The following is a 24,254-nucleotide window of genomic DNA, read 5'->3' on the forward strand; positions in this document are numbered from 1 at the left end:
AATTAAAAAATTGCTTAAGCTACTTTCATATTTATCACATATTATATTATTCAAAATTAAATTTCTTCCTAGAATTAATAGATATAATTCATTAGAGTTATTAAAACAGTTAACAAATTTATATTTTTACAGCGATTACATGTGTGGAAGGCAAATTCTACATAATAAATATTTACTTATTTAATATGGTATAGCTCAATGGATTTTAGTTTCCCCTTTAATGTATTTTTATAAAGTATTCATATGTTATGTAAGTAAATAATATATTAATCAATAGTAAATTTGGTGAAATATGGATCCCAAAGTAATGTAAGAAATCTAACATTCTAAGTCAGTTTAGTAGATATATATTTTCTTTGTATCTGTTTTACTATTTGCTTCTTATTCTAGGCTTTCAAAAATAAGTATTTAATCTTACGAATTTAGTATAAAGTATAATATTGTGTTGGTATGAACTTCTTAAAATAAATTTGTGAAATGTCTCTGAAATGAAACAATCAGCTTTTGGGATGACAAATAATATATTTGAGTGAAATGATACTGTACTGTCTAGCTTAATTTAGAATGTCATACTTGTCACGAATGCACCAAATAAGTATTTTGCACATACATCAGAATGCATGTCTCCATTGTGGAAAAGCGATTAAGGCTAGAGAACAGAAAATGTGTTTTAAGTACACAGAACATAGCATAAGCTATATTTCTATCTGTATAAAAACATTCATAAGGCTCATATGATGTCAGAATTTTCTTATGTAAAAGATTTTATTAGTATCTAAATAGTTTGTTGCTTTTAGAATAAGAAAGTATTCTGGTCAGAATGGTCAATCAAGTATATAAACTTAATCTTTTTAAGTTTTATAGTCCATGGCATGTAGCTACATACACACACACACACACACCTCAACCCACACGCCCCCCACCTACACACACACACTTGTGTGTGTGTGTGTGATTTGATCTTCTTGAATTATCATTTCTCTAATAATTATAATGGTGACACTAAAAGTTTCATATATTTTGTTTATATTATCTAAGTTATAATGGTTATTAATTTAAAAAACTACAGTTGAAAAAAATAGTTGAAGCTTTGTCAAAGAAATATGACAAATATCCCATTGAACATTTAAACCAAAAAACAAATATTAACCAAAATGTTTGATGTGTTCACGTATGACTATATTTTTTTAAATAAGATATTTTTCTTTAACATTATGATATACTCAATGTAAAGGAAAGTCTGTTATGTCACAAAATATGTTTGATATGTTATATCAGCCATAGATGTAATGCAATCTCATTTTGCAATTTTCTGATAACTGTCTCATTGCTGCTACTTTGAATCCTTATATAGTCTCTGGGATAAAGACAGGAGTGGACTAGGCTCTATCTCTTCTAGAGAGATTTGTGTAGAACACATGTTGTATTCCTTACAGCTTTTAACAAGATATTGCTATCTCTTATGGTTCTTAATTTTGAAATGTTTTTAAAAGTATTTTATTGGGGTTTGGGTGAGAAAAACACATTCCATCAGATGTCTATATGAAGGTTAGAGGGTAATTGGAATAGTTGATTCTCTATATCTCTAAAAGAGCTTAAACTCTGCTTCTAGATTTGTGTAGCAAATAACTTCACCTATGAGTCATCTTAGCAACCTAGATAAGGTTTCAAGGTCTCCGTGCTGCAGGTCCAGCAAAGATACTCATGTAAAGAAAAGTAGAAAATCTTCAAACTCAAATTTGACATTCAGGCATAAAATAGTAGAGTTTTCATATATTCTTTCTAAACTATATTTTAAAACTATTTTATATAGATATGAAAATATAGAGAGCTCAGTCGAATGTTTGCCCAGAATTTATCAGGCCCAATTAGTTATTTACCTAACTCCATAATTAGAAATACATATTTAATGATTTTTTTAATAATTACTTTATTTTTTTCAAATCGTAATTTTTACTCATTCACATAGGGATTATAAACACAAAAGGGCAGGACGTGGGGAAGGGGATGACACTGGAGCGTGGGTGTTCAAGGGAAATACAGATTTCTTAAGAATAAAATAAATTAGAAATATATGTAATTTTACATAAATAGAGATCATTATTTTAAAATAACTAAAATGAGATTCAAAATAGGTTTATTTTACAAAGCCCAAAGGAATAATAATCAGTCAAATTTATTGACCATCAAACAGGTTATGAATTCATATCACTACCTAAACAAAATATTTGTAGAGTAGTGTGATGCATTCTCTCATAAGTTCTCTTATTTTGTATTAGATCCACGAAAAATACCTAATGTATTTGCCTAAAACATCAAGATTTGTTTTGCATTAGAAAAATAGAATTCTTTTAGTTGTCCTAAATGACTCGCAGAACATAATTTATGATAACAGGTTATAGACGGCTCAAGATGCAATAACAATTTCAAAAAAAATATGACTAACAAGATAAGCTGTTTCATAGTCAACTTTTTAAAATAGAATGCCTTTCTTCTGGTGGAGATGTGCTTGCAGATATTTGATGAATAGATGAATCCATCAGCAGCAATGTATGCGACAGGTAACTGTATTGACAGCAGGAACTGATGAAGTGACATTATCTGAAAGCTGACCCATCCAAAATGACTTTCCCCATCAGCAATAATTAGATGTTACAGTTCAATGAAATTTAGCATTGTCTAATTCCCAAATGTGTTTCATCCTAAAAAGAATGCCCCATTGGCTATCTGATATGTGTCTACAGATGCCTGCACTTGGTATTTACTACTCTAAAGAGACGAACTCCTCTAGGCGAGGGGAGACAAAATGTCAAATCCACAGTGGAAAACCTTGTGTCCTCTTTGCATCTGTTTCATTCAATATTAAATTTTGATTTAACATCTCCTAATATATTCAGCTTCCTTTTAGATTGGCAGAATGTTTGTACATATTTATGAAGTACGGTTGAATGGTGTATTGTATATATGCCATGTGATGTGATAATGATAATGCTATTATTAATTATCAGGGTATTTTTCCCCCTTTGGATCTGGAGTGGTGGATCTCAAACTTCCTCTTCTTAACGTAGTTTTTTTTATTTTTATACTTAAAAATGGTTTTTCTTATTTTATTTATTTACATTTCAAATGTTATCCCGCTTCTGCTTTTCCCCTCCAGAAACCCCTATCACACCCCTTCCTGCCTGCTTTTATGAGGAAGTTCCCTCACCTACCCTCCCACTCCCGTCTCACTGCCCTAGCTTTCCCCTTTGCTGGGGCATCAAGCTTTCACAAGATCAATGGCCTCCCCTCCCATTGATGCCAGATAAAGCCATCCTCTGCTACATATGCAGCTGCAGCCATGGGTCCTTCCATGTGTATTCTTTGGTTGGTGGTTTAGAATACAAATGCCTATATTTAACAAGTCTTCTCATAATGAAGTATAGAAATGATTGAGCCATGAAAGTACAGCACTGATAGTGCAGCAGAAGCCAGAGATCTGGAACCATACCAATGTCTCATTGCTGTTTGGGTAAAAAAGGTACACTGTGTGACACACAATGAGAGATTGCAGCTTCCACGGCTAGGTGTTTTATGATGTTTTTAATTCTTTTTTTATTTCTTTTTAAAAGGAAGGTTACAAGGGTGTAGGGAAGATATGGAAGGGCTTGTAAATGAGGATATTGAGGTGCATAATGTGAAATTCACAAAGAAAAAAAAACCAGCTAAGGGAAGAGATAACCTGTAGAGATCATATCCAGAAGTTAGGCATGGCCCCCGATTGAGGGATGGAACCGCCCACCCTTCTCAACACTTTGATCCAGAATTGCTCCTGTCTAAATGAAATACAGGGACAAAGAATGGAGTAGAGATTGAAGGAAAGGTCATCCAGAAACTGCCACACCTGGGGAGCTATTCCAGATGCAGCCACCAAAGCCAGACACTATTGCTGATCCCAAGAAGAACTTGCTGACAGGAGCCTGTTATGGATGTCTCCTAAGAAGCTCTGCCAAAGCCTTACCAATACAGATGCAGATGCTTACAGACAACCATTGGGCTGAACACAGAGAGTGCAATGGAGGAGTTGAAAGACTGAAGAAGCTGAAGGGGTCTGCATCCTCAAAGGAAAAACAACAATATCAACCAGCCAGACTCCTCTCCCCACTCCAGCTCCTAGCGACTAAACCACTGACCTCAAACTCTTAATGTTTTGACCCTTTAATACAGTTCTTCATGTTGTGGTGACCACCAAACATAAAATTATTTCTTTTCTACTTTAGAAGTATAATTTTATTACTGTTATGAATCAAATGTAAATATCTGATATGCAGCATATCTGATATGCAACCATATGAAAGGGTCATGCTTCTTTTTTTTTTTCCAGAGAACAATTGATCTGGAAAGTAATTAAGTGAAATTTTAATTGTATCTTTCTTAGATTGTCTACAATCTGTAGCTCCAGAGTTGTTAAGAATAGTGGAAGTGAATAGAAGAAGACACAAAGATCTCTCTGAAAATAGAATAGATATTATGAATGGTCCAAGGGCAGGTGAGAGTAGGAATGGACCAATCTAGTGGGGAGAGGAGAGATAAGATGAAGGGATGGGATGCAGAGAGAGACAGAATTAGGTGGAATTTGAAGGATGGTACCACATACTGCAATAGAAATTTCCTAATGTATATGAAGGTGCTCCTAATGAAGTATCTGAATAATGGGTGACACAAAGTGTTGCCAGACCATCTGGTATGACAAAACATGGCTTTCAGTGTTAGGATTAGGTTCCATTAAATTGAGTTGTCGGCCAAGTGGGTCTCATGGAAATACCAAAGCAGGCTGTTGCTAAGACAATGGGTTGCTATTCACCAACTGATGTGAGGGCCCAACTGTGGAGGACAACAGTCACACAACTTATGGATAATAGAGAAATCAAGCTAGTACATATATGGAGCCTTCACCCCTACATTCTAATGTCTTTCATTCTGGGGAAGGTACTCTGCAGGCTACCCGAATAAAACCATAAAAACTGACCTAGCCTTAAAATTTTTGACCTAAAATCTGTCCTGCCTACAAGACATACTAGTGCAATGGGAGCAGAGAACTTGTGAGACTATTTAACCAATGAATAATTTGACTTAAGGCTCGCTCCATAAGGTGGAACTCATAGTTCTCTAGTGCAAACAAGAACAAGAGGGTAGATAACTCAGAGACCTAGGGTAAAACCACATATTACTCATCAAATAATAAATAAAATGACTCCAAAGGATATTCTGCTGTATTCATAAATCAGTGCCCTACCAACCAAAGAGTACACATGGAGGGATGCATGGCTTCAGTTACATATGTAGCAGAAGATGGCCTTGTTTGGCATCAATGGGAGGAGAGGTCCTTGGTCCTGGGATGGCTTGATGCCTCAGTGTAGGAGAATGACATGGTAGGCAAGCAGGAGTGGGTGGGTGGATAGGGGAACACCCTCATAGAAAAAGTGGAGGGGGGATGGGTTAGGGGTTTTCTGGGGGGAAAATCTGGAAAGGGGATAACACTTCAAATGTAAATAAAGAAAATGTCCAATAAAAATTAAAAGAAAAAGAAAAACCTGCTCCTACATCATAAAGGAACATAAGCAGGCAATTGTCAAAGAGACAATCTTTGGAATACTCAGCCATAAATGGTATGTGTCCATCAAATCACTCCTTTCAGAGTTCAGGGAACTCATCAGAAGAAGAAGCAGAAAGAGTGTAAGAGCCAAAGAAGATGGAGGACTTCTGGAAAGCCAAGCCTCCTAAATCAAATAAACAAGGCTCATATGAAGTCCCAGACATTGAAAAAAACTAAAACACGGCCTTCATGGTTCAGGACTAGGTCTTCTGCATATGTATATATTATAGCTTTCAGCTTTATAGTTTTATCAGACTCTTGAGTGTGTACCAAGTTGGGTCTCTGATTCTTGTGCATGTACTTGGACCTCTTTCCTTCTGTTAGGTTGCCTTTTCCAGCCTTGGATATGATGTTTTTTGTTATATCTTATTTTGTCATGTTTGATTGTTCACTAATAGAAGCCTGTTCTTTTCTAATGTGAGACAGAAGGGGAGTGAATGCAGCGGGGAGAAGAGGGAAGGAGAAACTGTGAGTGGTAGAGGGAGAGGAAACTGTAATCAGGTTATATTTTATGAGAACGAATATATTTTTGATGAAAGGAATTTTTTTTAAAAAAAGGAACTTTAGATTTGCTATTCAGTATTTCTTCCATGAAGTACACACACACACACACACACACACACACACACACATTCTCAAATAATTAAAACACAGCTTATGTACAAACCTTAACAATCCCAAGAGCAAACAAGAAATTTTTTTCACCTGAAGGACAGGGGAAAAAGAGAACATGATTAGGTATTGATGCTGAATGGGTGGAGGACCAGGAGTAAAGGCCCAAGGGCCAGCAGAATGAATAGATATTTACCTCCTCAGGAGGTGGGAAATGGGGGAACCTCTAAAATGCACTAGAGACCTGGGATGTGAGAGAATCTGACCCAGATTTGTTCCTATCTAAAAGAACTGTGAGGAAAAAATGGAGAACAGACTGAGGGAAAGGAGGTCCAGTGGCTGGCCCAAATTGGGAACCATCTCCAGGGAAAGCTCTAAGGCCTGACACTATTACTGATGCTATGATGTACTTACAGACAGGAGCCTAGCATGGCTGCCCTCCGAGAGGCCCAACAAACACCTGATGGAGACAGAAGCAGATGCTTCCACCCAACCAATGATCTGAAGTCGGGGATCTTTGTGGTTGAATTAAGGAAAGACTGGAAGAAGTTGTAGAGGGCAACCACATAGGAAGACTAGGAGATGCAACTAACCTGGACCCCAAAAACTGTCACCTGAGCCACCAACCAGGCAAAAGACACTAACTGGTCCAAGGCCTCTTAGACATATACAGGAGAGAACTGCCTGGTCTGGCATCAATGAGAGAAGAAGCACCTAAATCCCTGAGAGACTTGAAGCCTCAGGGAGTGGGGAGGTCTGGTAGGGTATGGGTGTCTGTGCGGTTGTGGGGACATTCTATTGGAGACTGTGGAGGAGAAATGGGTTGAGTAGCTGTCAGAGGGCAGAACAGGAGGGGGTTAATGAATGGACTATAAAAAAGCTTAAGGATAATAATTTTTTTTTAAAAAAAAATAAAGGTAAAGTGAGCCTATATATGAGACAGCTGAGATACTCAATGCATGTGGCAATGCATCTGCAACCCATTCATTTTACTCTACTCCCCAGAGAAGTAATTCAGTGTTTACACAAACACACATTTTCACATACGATTTAACATGTCTACTTTGTCATTTTGTTGGTTTATAGGATCTATAAGAATTTTCTTTTGAAAGAGAAACAAACCTGTAGGTGGAGATAGTGTTAGTAAACTTTCTTCTAACAACCATAGTAGATATGTATGATTAGAATATATAATTTGCAACACTTGCTTCTATCACAGCTGTACTTGACACACTCAGAAACAAAATTCCAGTGTTTTTCCTCATAAACTCTCTTCCAAGGTTCTCATACCACACATTCTGCTCTCTGTATTTCTTGAAGCTTAGCTGAAGATGATCTATCACTTCCAAGGCCAGAATGTCAGTTATACACTAGGGTGTTGAGGTTGCATGATGCTAAAGATGCTAGGCATTTTCTGTAGTTGTTACTCTGCAACATCTTGTTATTTTGTATATTTTTCCTATTAACTATTGGTCACTTGGATACCCAAGGAGTAATTCTTCAATTATATTTTAAATAGTTAATTGAAACAGATAGCTTATGTAGAAGTAATATTACTGTACATTCTCCATAATGAGCTTCATGTTTTGTTTGTTTGTTTGTTTGTTTACTAGATATCAACTTGACAAAGGTAGCTAGTCTCCCTGATGAGAATGGTGTGTTGTAGATATTGCTTAAAAAGCCATGTTTCTTGAGTTTTACTCAAGCTCCAACAAAGGGTAATTTGTTCATTGTTGATTTCTTATCAGAAATCTCTGTTAGAAGGTGGGGAACTTGTAGAGGCCATCTCAAGTGGAAGGACAGAACATTAAGTGGAGGGATGGGGTTTCCGTCCCACAGCCAAAAACTCTGACCCAGAATTGTTCCTGTCTGAAGGAACTGTGGAGACAAAAATATAGAGGATCACAAGAGAAAGGCCTAAATTGGGATCCAGCTCAAGGGGAGGCCCAGTGTCCTGACACTGTTACTGATGCTCTGTTGTGCTTTCAGAGTGGAGCCTAGCATGACTGCCCTCTGAGCGTGATCCAACAAGCAGTTGAAAGAGTCAGACACAGATACTAGCACCCAATCAATGGATGGAAGACAGGGACCACTGTGATTGAATTGGGGAAAATCTGGAAGAAGCTGAGAAGGAGAGTTACCCCATGGAAAGACCAGCAGTCTCAACTAACCTGAACTTCTGAGATCTCTCAGACACTGAGTCATCAACCGAGCAACATACACCAGCTGATGTGAAGCTGTGGACACATATATAGCAGAGTACTGCCTGGTCTGGCCTCTGTGAGAGAAGATGCACCTAACCCTTGAGAAACTTGAGGCCCCAGGAAGTGGGGAGGCCTGGTGAGGTGGGAGTTTGGGGAAATTCACTTGGAGACAGGTCGGGGAGGAGGTAGGTTATCGGGCACTGTCAGGAGGCAGAACAGAAGGCAAATGAAGTCTGGACTGTAAACAAGTATTAAAGAAGAAAAATAAATAAGTCTAAAAAAAAGAATCCTCTATTGCAAAAAAAAAAAAAGCACAAAAAAATGAGTTTCCATTGGCTTGATGCTAACTTTATCTCTACTGTATTACTCGTATCTCCATTTCATATCTAATTTTGTTTTCTTTCCATTAATTGTCCTGTATAATAAGAAAGCCATGTTGATGAATTTAATATTAGAAAAATATATTAGTTCTTCTTGGAAGGTCTGATAGAATTCTGCACTAAAACCATTTGATTCTGAGCTTTTTTTTGGTAGGTAGACTTTTAATGATTGCTACTATTTCTTCAGGGATTATATGACTGTTTAGATTGTTTACCTGACCCTGATTTAATTTTGGTGTCAGGTATCTGTCTAGGAAATTGTTCATTTTATCCAGATTTTCCAGTTTTGTTTAGTATAGCCTTTTGTAGTAGGATCTGATGATTTTTTGAATTTCCTCAGTTTCTGTTGTTATGTCTCCCTTTTCAGTTCTGATTTTATTGAATTGGATACTATCTCTGTGCCCTCTGGTTAGTCTGGCTAGGGGTTTATCTATCTTGTTGATTTCCCCAAAGAACCAGCTCCTGGTTTTGTTGATTCTTTGTATAGGTTTTTTGTTTCTACTTGGCTTATTTCAGCCCTGAGTTTGCTTATATCCTGCCATCTATTCTGCTTGTGTGCATTTGCTTCTTTCTGTTCTAGAGCTTTCAGGTGTGCTGTCCAGCTCCTAGTGTGTGCTCTCTCCAGTTTCTTTTTGTAGGCACTGAGAGCTATGAGTTTACCAATTAGCACTGCTCTCATTGTGTCCCACAAGTTTTGCTATAATGTGTCCTCATTTTCATTAAATTCTGAAAAGTCTTTAATTTCTTTCTTTATTTCTTCCTTGACCAAGTTATCATTGAGTAGAGTATTGTTCAGTTTCCTGGTGAATGTGGGCTTTCCATTGATTTTATCATTATTGAAGATCAGCCTTACTGTGGTGATCTGATAGGATGCATGGGATTATTTCAGTTTTCTTGTATCTGTTGAGGCCTGTTTTGTGACCAATTATATGGTCAGTTTTGGAGAAGGTACCGTGAGGTGCTGAGAAGATATTATATTCTTTGGATTTGAATGAAATGTTTTATAAATATCTGCTAACTCCATTTGTTTTGTAACTTCTCTTAGTTTTACTGTGTCTCTGTTTAGTTTCTGTTTCCATGATCTGTCCATAACAGTAGATTTATTTATAATGTCCAAAGTTTATAAGTAACTAAGTTTTTATTATATGATTAGATATATAAATTGATGCACAATCAAATAGCTACTATTCCTCACCAAAAGAACAGAAAAACTGTTAATGAATGATTGAACTCATGAAATTTAATTGTTAAAACAATTTTATTAAACATAATATCATGTACACATTTAATAATTAAGAATTCTTTTATTTTGATGGCTAAATATTATCACAGTTTTAAATGATTTATTTATTTGTATTTCATGTGTATGTATTTTTCATATATGAATCTGCTTTGCGTGTGTGCCTGGGGTATCTCAGCTTTATGGATAAGTTGTCCTGCTGGAGATGGGGCAGGGACAGGAGATATGGGATAAAGAAAAAAGAAGAAAATTCCTCCACGGAGAAAGAGAAAGAAAGAAAGAAAGAAAGAAAGAAAGAAAGAAAGAAAGAAAGAAAAAAGGAAAGAAAGGAAAAGAAAAATATAACACAATATAATAATAATTCCCTATGATTCTATTATTCATTTGAGGATGTTTTCCTACAACTTAGTATCAAAGTTCCGAAAAATATTTAATTTAAGTAGTATATTTACATAAATATCTATTAAAGCATCCATTATAATGGCCACACATGGTAGGAAATATTCTAACATGTAGATACCTAAATGTTTGTATGGGAGTAGTACACATTCTAGATACTAATGTTAGTCTCTGATTATGTTCTACCTATATTATATGACAATTATGTTCCAGAAACAGTAATGGACGAAAATGTGCTTATTTAATGGATTATTCCTGTGGTTATGCTGAGAGGCAAACTGACTTGGCTTATGTTGAAATTCATTTCAATATCAGAGTTGGTACTAAGAAATTAGAAACTACAATTTTCATGGACAGATTCATTTAATAGCAGTTTATTTGAGATAATTGTTGAATGATTAAAATAGGTTGATTATCTTTTCATTAAACTCTTAATGTTCTGCTATGCTTTAAATTTGCAAGAATGTGAGAACATAGGTAAAGAGATACTAGAAGGTTTGTAATATAATTGTAAGGTTTGGATTGAGATTTAGACTTCAGAGTTTATAAAGAGAGGAACAGCATTGGAAATGTAATGTGTTTTTCTTTCACTAATTAATCTTTTAATTTTTCTCTACCATTGTTTGTGAAGTTCATTATTGGTTTCTTTGTCTTCATCTATCTTTGATATTATTTGGTGATGGTAATTTTTATTTCCACTGTTGATATGTATATACACATTCTGGTATTAATATATATGCATTAATATATATGCATATAAATATATAGTATATCTGTACATAAAACCATAATAATTAAAGAAGATATAATTTGAAAAGCAATGCAGGTACAGAGGAACTAGAGGGAAAAAATTAAGGGAGGAGTGACATAAACACAGGACTCATGTATGAAAATCTGAAACAAAAATATAACAATAAAATTGGATTAGAACAGACAAAAAGTAAAATAAACTCTGTAGTGTTATTGGAACATTCTTGACTTAAAATGAAATTACACAAATGTTAAGTCCAGTTAAAAGATCAAGAAATATTGGAATCATACCCAAAATATTGGGAAATTAATGAGGGATTGTTAAAAACCCATGTAAAGTAAGTTTTATGAAAGAGACTAAATTACAATAGATAAAAGAATGAAAAGTATAAAAAAAGAGACCCAAAAATTATTCTTGACTTTGAATTTTCATCCAGTTCCTGGTACCTAAAAACCTTTGCTGACAGTAATCCTAGTCATTGAAGTTTCTCTTTGCCTTAAACTGCACTTAATGGAGAGATGTGTGATTAAGTAAAGTGCTGAGAATAAGAGACAAGCATACAGTCCTCCATGGGACGTTAGTGTTAATAGTCTCATCACAAAATATCAGGAGAAATCATGAAAAAAAAGCAGTAGGCGGCCGGGTGGTGGTGGCGCACACCTTTAATCCCAGCACTTGGGAGGCAGAGGCAGGAGGATTTCTGAGTTCGAGGCCAGCCTGGTCTACAGAGTGAGTTCCAGGACAGCCAGGGCTATACAGAGAAACCCTGTCTCGAAAAACCAAAAATAAAAAATAAAATAAAAATAAAAATCATAAAAAAAGAAAAGCAGTAGGCTAGTAAAGACCAGAAGATGGTTAGAGCCATAAAATTCTGGACATGGCATATAATAGGACTTCTGTGAGAATGTATTAAGAACAGTTAGTCTACTGTACTTAAGACCTCAGTAAAATCAAACCAGGCAAAATTCATGCATAGATGAAGAAGATTCTGTAAGACCCCCACCCCTTACTCAATCTCGCTCTCTCTCCCTCCCTCCCTCCATCTCTATCTTGATCTCTATATCTATCTATATATATTGTTTTTGAGAAGAATAGAACTTTATGAGTACCTAGCAACAGATAGATTTTCATTAATAAAGTATGGGCAGCACTGACTAGTTTAAGTGAGTTTTCAAAATAAAGAGGTGGGGGAACTAAATTGGTACGAGGATGTGTTAATGAGATATAAAGGCAATTGGAGGAACTAAAGTCCTTAAATGTGAAAATATTTCATTGTATGTACACTTGAAGTACCCCCACCCAAATCTCCTTTTTACAGAAGGCTGTCAGTAAAATGGAAGAAAATAAACTGTTGCAATCAATGTAATATCTATGGAAGGTTTAGGCTATAGGCTTTTAAAATTCAAGGTAGGTCAACTTCTTCATGTTTAAATGTTTATAGAAATATATGTGAGTAATATTTTCTGAACTTCTGCAACTTTTCCCAAACCTTGTATTTACCTGGTACAACTGATATGAAAACCAAAAGAAAAATCATTAATCATGTTTTAGTAAAAGAATATGTATCAAAATGAAATATATTTAATGAGGGGTAAGGACAATACTTCCCAGTGTATATCAGAGTTAAAATTTGCATCAGAATTAGGAATTATGCTGGCTTAGTAAAGTTGCAGTTGTGTAATCTCCTCCAAGATCCATGACATTACTAGCTCTGAATACATAGGTAAATTTCCAAAGGCTGGCATGTTTTCTCTATTGTTAAATGATGCTGAAGGTAAATTAGAGAACTATTGGCTACTGCCATTACTGCATCCTTAAGGATATTATCCCATTCTGGTTATTGTTTTTCATAGGTGACACTCATTGGTGGCATAGCTAGGTGAGACTGTTGTTTTCTTCTACCTAATACAAGTAGTTGACTTTGAGGTCGGTGTGTGTGTGTGTGTGTGTGTGTGTGTGTGTGTGTGTATATACTGAGATAGTATTATATATACATCTTTTGATAGATGAAAATAGGCTGTGAAATTTACAGAAAGAGAAGAGGATATGTGGGACTTTTCTGTAGGAAGTAAAAAGAAGGTTGAAATTATTTATACCATAATTTAAAATTAATTGAATTAATTAACATGCCAAATGCTACTCTTACACCTGCTCCCCCCTTACAGAGTCCTTCCCCCATTTACCCTATTCTTCTCTGAGAATGGACACCCCCAGGTTACTCCTCACCCTGGAAAATCAAGTATCTTCAGGCTAAGGCACATTCTTAACCACTGAGGTCAGACAAGGTAGCCCTGCTAGGGAAGTAATTCACCAGTCAGGCTACAGCTTTAGGGACAGACCCCATTCAGGTGTTGGTGAACTCACTTGGAGACTGAGATAAATAACTGCTACTATTTTCCAGGGCTTAGGTTCAGTCTGTGTATGCTCTTCAGTTGTTGGCTCAATCTATCAGAGCTCCCAGGGTCCAGGTTATTTGACTCTGTGTGTTGTCCTGTGGAGTTCAAATTCCTTTCAGGTCCTTCTAGCCCTACCTCAACTCTTCCATAAGAGTCTAAAACCTCCATCCAATGTTTGACTATGGCTATCTGCATCTACTTCATACTGCTGCTGGCTAGAGCCTCTCAAAGGACAGTTTTGTGAGGATCCTGTTTGCAAACAGAGTATCATTAATAATGTCAGGGATTGGTGCCTGATTGTTTGATGCGTCTCAAGTTGGGCTGGTTATTGGTTGACCATTCCTTCAGTTTCTTCTTCATATTTGCCCCTGCATTTGTTTTGGACAGGGCAAATTTTTGTGGTGGGTTAGTGTCCTGATCCCTTCATTGGGGGTCCTGCCTGGTTACTGGAGATGGCTTGTTCAGGTTTCATGTCCCCAAAGTAAATTAGGCATCTCAGCAAATTATTTATTTATATTTATATAAAATTTTGAATATATATATATATATATATATATATATATATATATATATATTGTCACTTGACATTGTAGATGTAGAATATCAAGACATTGTAATGAAGAGAGTACAGGATTTTCACCAAGAAGTCATAATAATGAAAGGAGAGACTGAAGGGAAAAAAGATAAAACAATAAGTGACAGAATATTTAAAATAGAGTTAGGTTAGAACCAGAATCTGCTTAATTAACAGGTATATATGTAACATTGTCATACTCATTTTAGTCAGCATTAACTCTATTTTATACACCTCAATAGAGTAATTTTACCTATTGATTATCATTTTATCTGCCTAAGTATCTATAATTTGGAACTTATAAGAAAAGAGAATGTCATTGCTTCAGTTTGTGATTACAAATTTTAAATGTATTTTACTACTTTATGTCATTTATCTTTATCATGGCCAGTCATTAAAAATTTTCAATATGTTTTACATTAATAATGACATATAGAATATGGAACATATATTTATTAAAATTATATTTATTAAACATATTAAGAAAATACAATATTAATTTTTTGTCATACTGGAAGCCAGAAATATATACATGTGAAAATAATTCCAATAAAAAATACTATAGTCCATTTTAGAAATATTTTTTCTTATTTCATTGGTTTCTGTTGATTATGTCCTGGTTGATTATGCCTTTTGCCATCAGCTTATATGTAGTGTTGGCTAGACTGAATGTCACAGGTTTGAGCAGGATTTCTGTGTGTCTTGTGTTAGAGCAGACCTCCTGTGACTCTTTGGGGTAGGGAGAGATGCACTGACTCATGACTGTAGGTGTAGGTGGGGGCCAACCTCTATGACTACATCAAGCTCTGGATATCCTTACACATCTAAAGAGCAAGACTGTGGTATTAAATCCTATCTCATGAAGATGATGGAGAACTTTAAAGAGTATATTCATAATTGCCTTAAAAATACAGGAAAACACAATTAAACAGTGAAAGCAAATAAGTCTTTCAAAGAAACACATGAAAATACAACTAAAGAGACAAAATAAATAAATAAAATAGTTCAAGACCTAAATGTGGAAATAGAAGCAACAAAGAAAACAAATGGAGATTGAAAACCCAGGAAATAGAACAGGATCTCCAATACAATTTAAGAGATGGATAGAAGATACCATAGAAGTAATTGATACATCAGTAGATAAAATGCCATTTGTCAAAATTCCTAACTCAGAACATCCAGAAAATCTCAGACAATATGAAAAGATCAAGTCTAAGAAAGATAGAAGAGGGTGAAGATTTCAAGTACAGAGGGCAAGAAAACATCTTCACATAATTATAGAAGAAAACTTCCATAACATAAAAAAAAGAGATGGCTGTAAATATTCAAGAAGCTTACAGAAACACCAAATAGATTAGACCAAAAAAGAAATACTTGTAACACATAATAATCATAACACTAAAGGTACAGAACAAAGAAAAAATATTAAAAGCTGTATGGAAAAAGGACCAAGTAATTTAAAAGCATATCTATCAAAATTATACCTGACTTAACAACAGAGTTTCTAAAAACCAGGAGATTCTGTACTGATTTCTTGAAGACCCTAAGGATACCACAGGTACTAGCCCAGACTACTATATGCCCAGCAAAGCTCTCAATCACCATAGATGTAGAAATCAGGAATTCCATGAGAAGACCAAAATTCAACAATATCTTTCTACTAATCATGCCCTAGAGAGGATACCTCAGGGAAACTCCAACAGAAGGAGGATTATTACCACACCCAAGAAAACACAAGACATTGATCATTTCATAGCAAAACCAAGAGAAGCAAGTCACACACACACACACACACACACACACACAGACTAACACCTCCAACATAAAAAACAACATGAATAATCATTATCAATCATTTGTCATTAATATCTCTCAAGATCAATGGACTCAATTCACCAATAAAAAGATACAGGCTAACAGACTGTATATGTAACAGGCTCTATCTCTCTGCTGCACACAGAAAACTTACATCAACCACAAAGACAGCCACTACCTCAGAGTAAAGTGCTAGGAATAGGTTATTCAAATGGACCCAGACAACAAACTGAAGTACAAATTTTAATATATAATAAGGTAAACTTTCAACCAAAAAATATCCAAAATACTGGCAAAGTACACTTTTTATTCACCAAAGGAAATCCACTGAGGAGACATCTCAATTCTGAACATTTATGCCTTAGGTGCAAAGGCAACCACATTCACAAAAGAAACTTTACTAAAGCTCAAATCACACATTGAAATCCACGCAATAATTGTGGGGAACTTCAACACACCACTCTCACCAATGGATAGGTTATCAAAACAGAAACTAAACAGAGAAACAATGAAACTAACACATTATGAACCAAAAGGATTTAATATTTATCTACAGAACCTTTTAGTCTAAAACAAAAGAATGTACCTTCTTTCAGCATCTCATGGAACCTTCTTCATAACTGATAATATAAATCTGCACAAAGCAAGTTTCATCAGATACAAGATTACAGAATGACCCTTGTATTCTATCAGATCACCACAGATTAAGGTTAAACTTCAACAACAACAGAATGCTCATATGCTCATGGAAACAGAACAACTTTATTCAGTGATCACTTCATCAGAATAAAAATAGAGAAAGAAATGAAGGACTATCTAGAATTCAATTAAATGAAGGCACATCATACCATTATTTATAGGACACAATGAAAGGAGTGCAAAGAGGAAAATTTATAGCACTGGGTGCTGTTATAAAAAAATTGGAGAGGTCCATTTCATAAATGATGGTGGCCTTGTGTTTGGGGCACAGATGTTCAGAACTGGGATATCATCTTGTTAGGATTTGTCTTTGGTAAATATGAATTGCTCTTCCTGTTTCTTTTGATTAATTTTGGGTAAAAATTTTACTATAGTAGATATTAGAACAATTCCTTTAGAATTCAATAAAAATGAAAGCACAGCATGCCTGAATTTATGGGACACAATGAGAGCAATGCTAAGAGGAAAGTTCGTAGCACTCAGTTTCTCCATAAATTAAAAAGTTGTCATGCCAGCAATTTAAAACTACACCAGGAAGCTTTAGAAAAGAGAGAAGCAAGCACACCTGAGTGGAGTAGAAGGCTGAAAATAAAATCAGGGCTCAAAACAATCATTTCTAAACAAATAAAACAATGCAAACAATCAATAAAACCTTGAGTTGGTTCTTTGAAGAAATCAACAAGATAGACAAAAATTTAGCCAACCTAACCGAAAAACAGAGAAGTAGTATCCAAATAAACAAAATCAGAAATGGCAAAGGAAACATAACAACAGACAATGAGGAAGTCCAAAGAATCATTAGGTCTTACTTCAAAAGCCTATACTCAACAAAAGCAAAAATCTTAATGAAATGGATGATTTTCTAGAGAGATACCACTTCCCAAATTAAATTAAAATCAGGTAAACTGTTTACACAGTCTTATATCCTCTAAGGAAATAGAAGCAGTCACCCATCTCACAAGAAAGAAAAACAAACAAACAAACAAAACAAAACAAAACAAAAAATACAATTTCAGGACCAGATGATTTAGTGCGGAATTCTACTAGAATTTCAAAAAGAACCTATTCCAATATTTGACAAACTATTCTACAAAACAGAAACAGAAGAAATGTTGCCTGTGGGACAGTGGACTGTGTGAGAAAGCCTGGTAAGGCTGAGCTGAAAGCTAGAAGCCTCAGAGACTCTGAAGGTAACCCTTCGCCTACTCTCAGCACCAGGCCCCTGTCATGTAGCAGTAGGCCCCCATAGAGAGATTTGTGGCCGTCAGTCATATAGGGACAATGTACATGTAGATGAGGTATCCCTAATGTCTCAGACCAAGCCAAGAGGAAAAGAAATGTGTACTATCATCACGTAGAACCAAAACAGAGTTCTCCATGCTAATGAAGTACCTAGAGACCTGTAGGGCTTAGCCAATAAGCTTCCCTTCCCAGACATTTCTTTCTGAAAAAGGTTTTTATGGTCAGGCCCACCCTGAGAAATGGGGTATGGTTTTACAATCTATCTACACTATGCCAATAAACTGTTTGGTATCATGGACTGTCTCTTTTCATTAAGATCTGCTGTGAGGATCCTACAGAGCTTAATCCTAATCTCTGGTATAAAACCTCTCTGTACGCTCAGCCACAACTGCCACCAAAACTGCCTCCATCTCTGCTGAGACAAGCCAGAGCTCCCCTTCCATTGCCTCCCTGGCCCTGGGCTAGAAGCTATTCCCAGCCTGTAGGCCTCCAAATCATTTCTCTGATTTTCTGTGACTCCCAACAGCACCTGGATGTCCAAAAGTCTGAGAACTCCATGGCCCTGGCATTGTCGCAGGCTGTGGCACCTCCAGGGAGCTCTGGCTTTCTCACATCTCAGACTTTGCTTTCCCACTCCCAAAGTACCTGACCTAGTAAAGAAGTGGAACAAGCCCAGTTAAACACCCCACATTCTGCCTCACCAAGCAGCCATGCCCAGTGGTGGAGTGAATGTGGGCCTACAACCCTACAATTGTCGAATACATTCTATGAAGCCATACTCACCCTGATACCTAAACCACACAAAGACTCAACAAAGAAAGAAACTTTGCCCCAATTTCACTTATAAACATCAACAACATTTATTCCATAAAATTTTTGCAAAAGATATTCAAGAACACATCAAAAACATCATTGACCATGATCAAATAGACTTCATCCCAGGGATATAGGGATGGTTCCACATATGAAAACTCATCAAAGTAATCTACTATATAAACAAACTCAAAAAAATCACATGATCATCTCATTATATGCTGATAATTATCCTTTGATAATATCCAACATGCATTCAATGTTAAAAGTATTGGAGCGATCAGGAATTCAAAGCACCTCAACATAATAAAATCCATGTACAGCAAGCCAATATCCAGCTTCAAATTAAATGGAAAGGTACTTGAAGCAATTGCACTAAAACAAGGGACATAAAAAGACTGTTCTCTCTCTCTATTCAATGTAGTACTTTAGGTACTAAAGCAATAAGAAACAAAATGTGACGGGGGACGCTGCAAAATGGAAAGGAAGAAGTCAAAATATCTGTACTAGCAGGTGATGATATGATATGATAAATGATATGATTTAAGTGATGCCCAAAATTCTACCATAGAACTCCTACAGCTTATAAACAACATCAGAAAAGTAGGCTGGATATTAGCTTAACTCAAAAAAATTAACTAGCTCTCCTGTATCAAAATAATAAATGGAACAAGAAGGAAACCAGGGAAAGACCCTTCACAATTGCCACAAGTAATATAAAATATCTTGGTATAACTGTAATCGAGGAAGTAAAAGTTCTGTATTATAAGAACTTTAAGTCCCCAAAGGAAAAATTGAAGAAGATATCAGAAAATATAGAGATCTCCCATGCTTATGGATTGGTAGGATTTACCTACTGAAAATTTCCATCTTACCAAAAGCAGTTTACAAATTCAATGCAAAGCCCCATCAAAATTCCAACACATTTTTACTGACATTGAAAGCACAATTTTCAACTTCATATGGCAAAATTTAAAAAAATATCAATATAGCACAAACGATTCTAAAAAAGAAAATAATTTCTAGAGATATCACAATGCCTGACCTCAAATTTTACTACAGAGCACTAGTGATAGAAACTGAAACGTATTGCTACAGAACCAGACAGGTTGACCAATAGAATCAAATTGAAGACCTACAAATAACTCCAAGTACCTAGAGACATTTGACTTTTGATAAAAAAGATGAAACCATAAAATAGAAAAAAGAAAGTATGTTCAACAAATGGTGCTGGTATAACTGGATGTCTACCTGTAGAATAATACAAATAGATCCATATTCATCACTATGCACAAAACTCAAGTGCAAGTGGATCAATGAGGTCATCATAAAATCAGATACACTAAATCTCATAAATCAGAACATGAGAGATAGTCTTGATTACATGAGTACAGGAAACAATTTCCAGAACAGAACACCAATGGCTCAGGCTTTAAGTTAAATGGGACTGCATTAAGCTGATATACTTCTGTGAGGCAAAGTACTCTGTTAGTAGGTCAAAATGGAAGCCTACAGATTGGGCAAAAAACTTCACTAGCTATCTATCTGACAGAAGGTTACTATCAAAAATATTTAAAGGACTCAAGAAGTTAAACTGTAGAGTTTAAACTAAAAAAAAAAAATGATGGTAATAACCCAATTAAAAATGGAGTACATATTTAAAGAGAAATTTCTCAACAGAGGAAAGAAAATACTTAAATATTTAACATCTTTAATATTCAAGCAAATGCAAATCAAAGCAACCCTGAAAGTCCACTGTACACAATGGCTAAGATCAAAACTCAAGGAACAGTACATTTTGGCCAGGATGTAGAGAAATGGAAACACTCTTCCATGGTTGGTGCAACAGGACTGCAAACAGATACAATCACTCTGTTAGTCAATCTCGCAGTTTATCAGAAAGCTGGGAATAGTTTTACCTGAAGTCCTAGTTGAGGGTCACAGGAGTGACCTGATACTCTTAATAGAGATGCCTAACCATAGCAACATGGAGGTTAAAAGGCCGCCTCCTGTAGCCAGGCAGGACCCCCAGTGGAGGAATAAGCACACTAAGTACACAAAAACAACCAAAAAATTCAAAATGTACCTGGTCTAAAACAAATTCAAAGACAAAAATGGATCAGAGAATGAAGGAATGGCTAACCAATAACCAGCATAACTTGAAACCCATCCCAGGGGCAAGCACCATTTCCTGTCATTCTTAATGATACTGTGATATGCTTGCAAACAGGAGCTTAGCATAAGAGTTCCCTGAGAGGCTCTACACAGCAGCTGACTGAGGCTGATGCAGATACCCATAGCCAAATATAGGACTGAAGTCTGGAACTCTTATGGGATATTTGTGGGAATGTTAGAAACCCTAAAGGGATTTGAACAGTGAAAGGCCTACAGATCAAGAAACTTAACCCCTGGGACCTCTCAGAAACTGAGACATCAACAAAAGAACATACACAGACTGGAATGAGTCCTGGGACACATATGTAGCAGACTTGTAACTCAGTCTCCAAGTGGGCCCCACAAGAACAGGAATGCAGGGTGTCTCTATACCTGTAGCCTAACTGACTGCACGATTCATTCCTTAGCAGGGCTACCTTGTGTGTCCTCAGTTGGAGACAATATTCTTGTCCCTAATCTGGCAGAGACTTGATGATCCAGGGTGAGGTATATCCAAGAGGTGGGTATATATCCATTCCCACCATCTCAGATATCTGGAGGGTAATAACAAGAGGAATTCTGTGAAAAGACACCAGCATTTACGATTTAAATAAATAAATAAATAACTTTCTGAATTTATATTTTAATCATTTCTAATTATTTGTTTTATGTTATGATGATCAAGATGTTTCTCTTAATTATTGTACTTAATTTTATGATTTTATAATTTTAAAAATATTTTAAAGTATTATTTTATTTTCTATTTTATTTCCTAACATGCCTGTTCATATGAATTAGAAGAAATCAATAGTAACATCATCATATATATCCTATCCTCTGGTTCAACTCTTATACAGTTATTTCTCCTCCAATGTATATCGTATCTAGTAGTTTGCTTGTAAGGAAGAGAATACTTCTGTGGTTAGGTTCTAGATTTTTGAGATTTCTTTTTCACTTTCTTTCATATCTCCTGTTGTTTGCTTACAAACCATTTGATAAAGTCAATCACAATATTGAAAGCCTCTTTGTGTCTTGGCTTGGCTAAATAAAAAGTACTGAGTATACCCTCTGGAGATATCCAGCAAGAGATTGTTCTGAATTCCACTTCCCTTCGGCCCCTGCCTGGTCCCTTGGACTGGAGCAGACACAGAGTCAGTCTGCTCCTGTCCTGTGGAGAAACTGAATCCTGAGTCATCCAGGAGCCACTGCACTCAGAGCAGCTGGTAAGAACTCCATCTCACTCCCTAAGCCCCAGAAATACATCTGGGAGCCAGGGACATCCAGGGCACAGCAGCTACCCAAACCCCGCCCCTCCGGAATTCCACTTCCCTTCGGCCCCTGCCTGGTCCCTTGGACTGGAGCAGACACAGAGTCGGTCTGCTCCTGTCCTGTGGAGAAACTGAATCCTGAGTCATCCAGAAGCCACAGCACTCAGAGCAGCTGGTAAGAACTCCATCTCACTCCCTAAGCCCCAGAAATACATCTGGGAGCCAGGGACATCTAGGGCACAGCAGCTACCCAAACCCCGCCCCTCCGGAATTCCACTTCCCTTCGGCCCCTGCCTGGTCCCTGGGACTGGAGCAGACACAGAGTAGGTCTGCTCCTGTCCTGTGGAGAAACGGAATCCTGAGTCATCGAGAAACCACTACACTCAGAGCAGCTGAAACTGAATTCTGAGTCATCAGGGACCCACTGCACTCAGAGCAGCTGGAGCCACTGCACTCAGAGCAGCTGACACAGAGTTGGTCTGCTCCTGTCCTGTGGAGAAACTGAATCCTGAGTCATCTAGGAGCCACTGCACTCAGAGCAGCTGAAACTGAATCCTGAGTCATCGAGAACCCACTGCACTCAGAGCAGCCGAGGAGCCACTGCACTCAGAACAGAAGGATTACCAGATCCAAGAGGTGGCCTGAGTCCCAGGAGTTCTTCCACCCGGGAGATTAGGGGCATAAGATCACAGAGACCTCTGGACTCCGAGGAGCTCTGCAATAAGCAAGATAACTGGAAATACAGATTCCAATCTTACACAGAGAGGGCAGGTACCACTAGAGTTACCCAGATGGCGAAAGGCAAGCGCAAGAACATAAGCAACAGAAACCAAAGTTTCTTGGCATCATCAGTGCCCAGTTCTCCCAATATAGCAAGCCCTGAACACCCCTTCACACCTGAAAAGCAGGATTCAGAATTAAAATCACTTCTCATGATGATGATAGAGGATTATAAGAAGGAATTAAGTAACTCCCTTAAAGAAATACAGGAGAGTACAAGTAAACAGATAGAAGCCCTTAAAGAGGAATCACAGAAATCCCTTAAAGAAATGCAAGAAAACACAAAGAAGGAATTAAACAAAAACATTCAGGATCTGAAACTGGAAATAGAAACAATAAAGAAAGTTCAAAGGGAGACAACCATGGAGATAGAAAACCTAAGAAAGAGATCAGGAGTCATAGACACAAGCATCACCAACCGAATACAAGAGATAGAAGAGAGAATCTCAAATGCAGAAGATACGGTGGAAAATATTGACACAGTTGTCAAAGAAAATGAAAAAAGCAAAAAACTCCTAACTCAAAACATCCAGGAAATCCAGGACACAATGAGAAGACCAAACCTAAGGATAATAGGTATAGATGAGAATGAAGATTCCCAACTTAAAGGGCCAGTAAATATCTTCAACAAAATCATTGAGGAAAATTTCCCTAACCTAAAGAACAAGATGCCCATAAACATACAAGAAGCCTACAGAACACCAAATAGACTAGACCAGAAAAGAAATACCTCCCGTCACATAATAATCAAAACATCAGATGCACAAAACAAAGAAAAAATACTAAAAGCAGTAAGGGAAAAAGGTCAAGTAACATATAAAGGCAGACCTATAAGAATTACACCAGACTTCTCACCAGAGACTATAAAAGCCAGAAGAGCCTGGACTGACATCATACAGACCCTAAGAGAACACAATTGCCAGCCCAGATTACTATACCCAGCAAAACTCTCAATCACTATAGATGGTGAAACCAAGATATTCCATGACAAAACCAAATTTGCACAATATCTTCCCACAAACCCAGCACTTCAAAGGATAATGGATGGAAAACGCCAACACAAGGAGGGAAACTACAACCTAGAAAAAGCAAGGAAGTAATCTTCCAACAACCCCAAAAGAAGATAACTATACAAACATAACTTTACCTCTAATAACAAAAATAACAGGAAGCCACAATCATTTTTCCTTAATATCTCTTAACATCAATGGTCTCAATTCCCCAATAAAAAGACGCAGACTAGCAGACTGGATACACAAACAAGACCCAGAATTTTGCTGCATACAAGAAAC

The sequence above is a fragment of the Grammomys surdaster genome, unplaced genomic scaffold, assembly GCF_004785775.1.
Source record: "Grammomys surdaster isolate TR1022 unplaced genomic scaffold, NIH_TR_1.0 125708, whole genome shotgun sequence".
Taxonomy (NCBI): Eukaryota; Metazoa; Chordata; class Mammalia; order Rodentia; family Muridae; genus Grammomys; species Grammomys surdaster.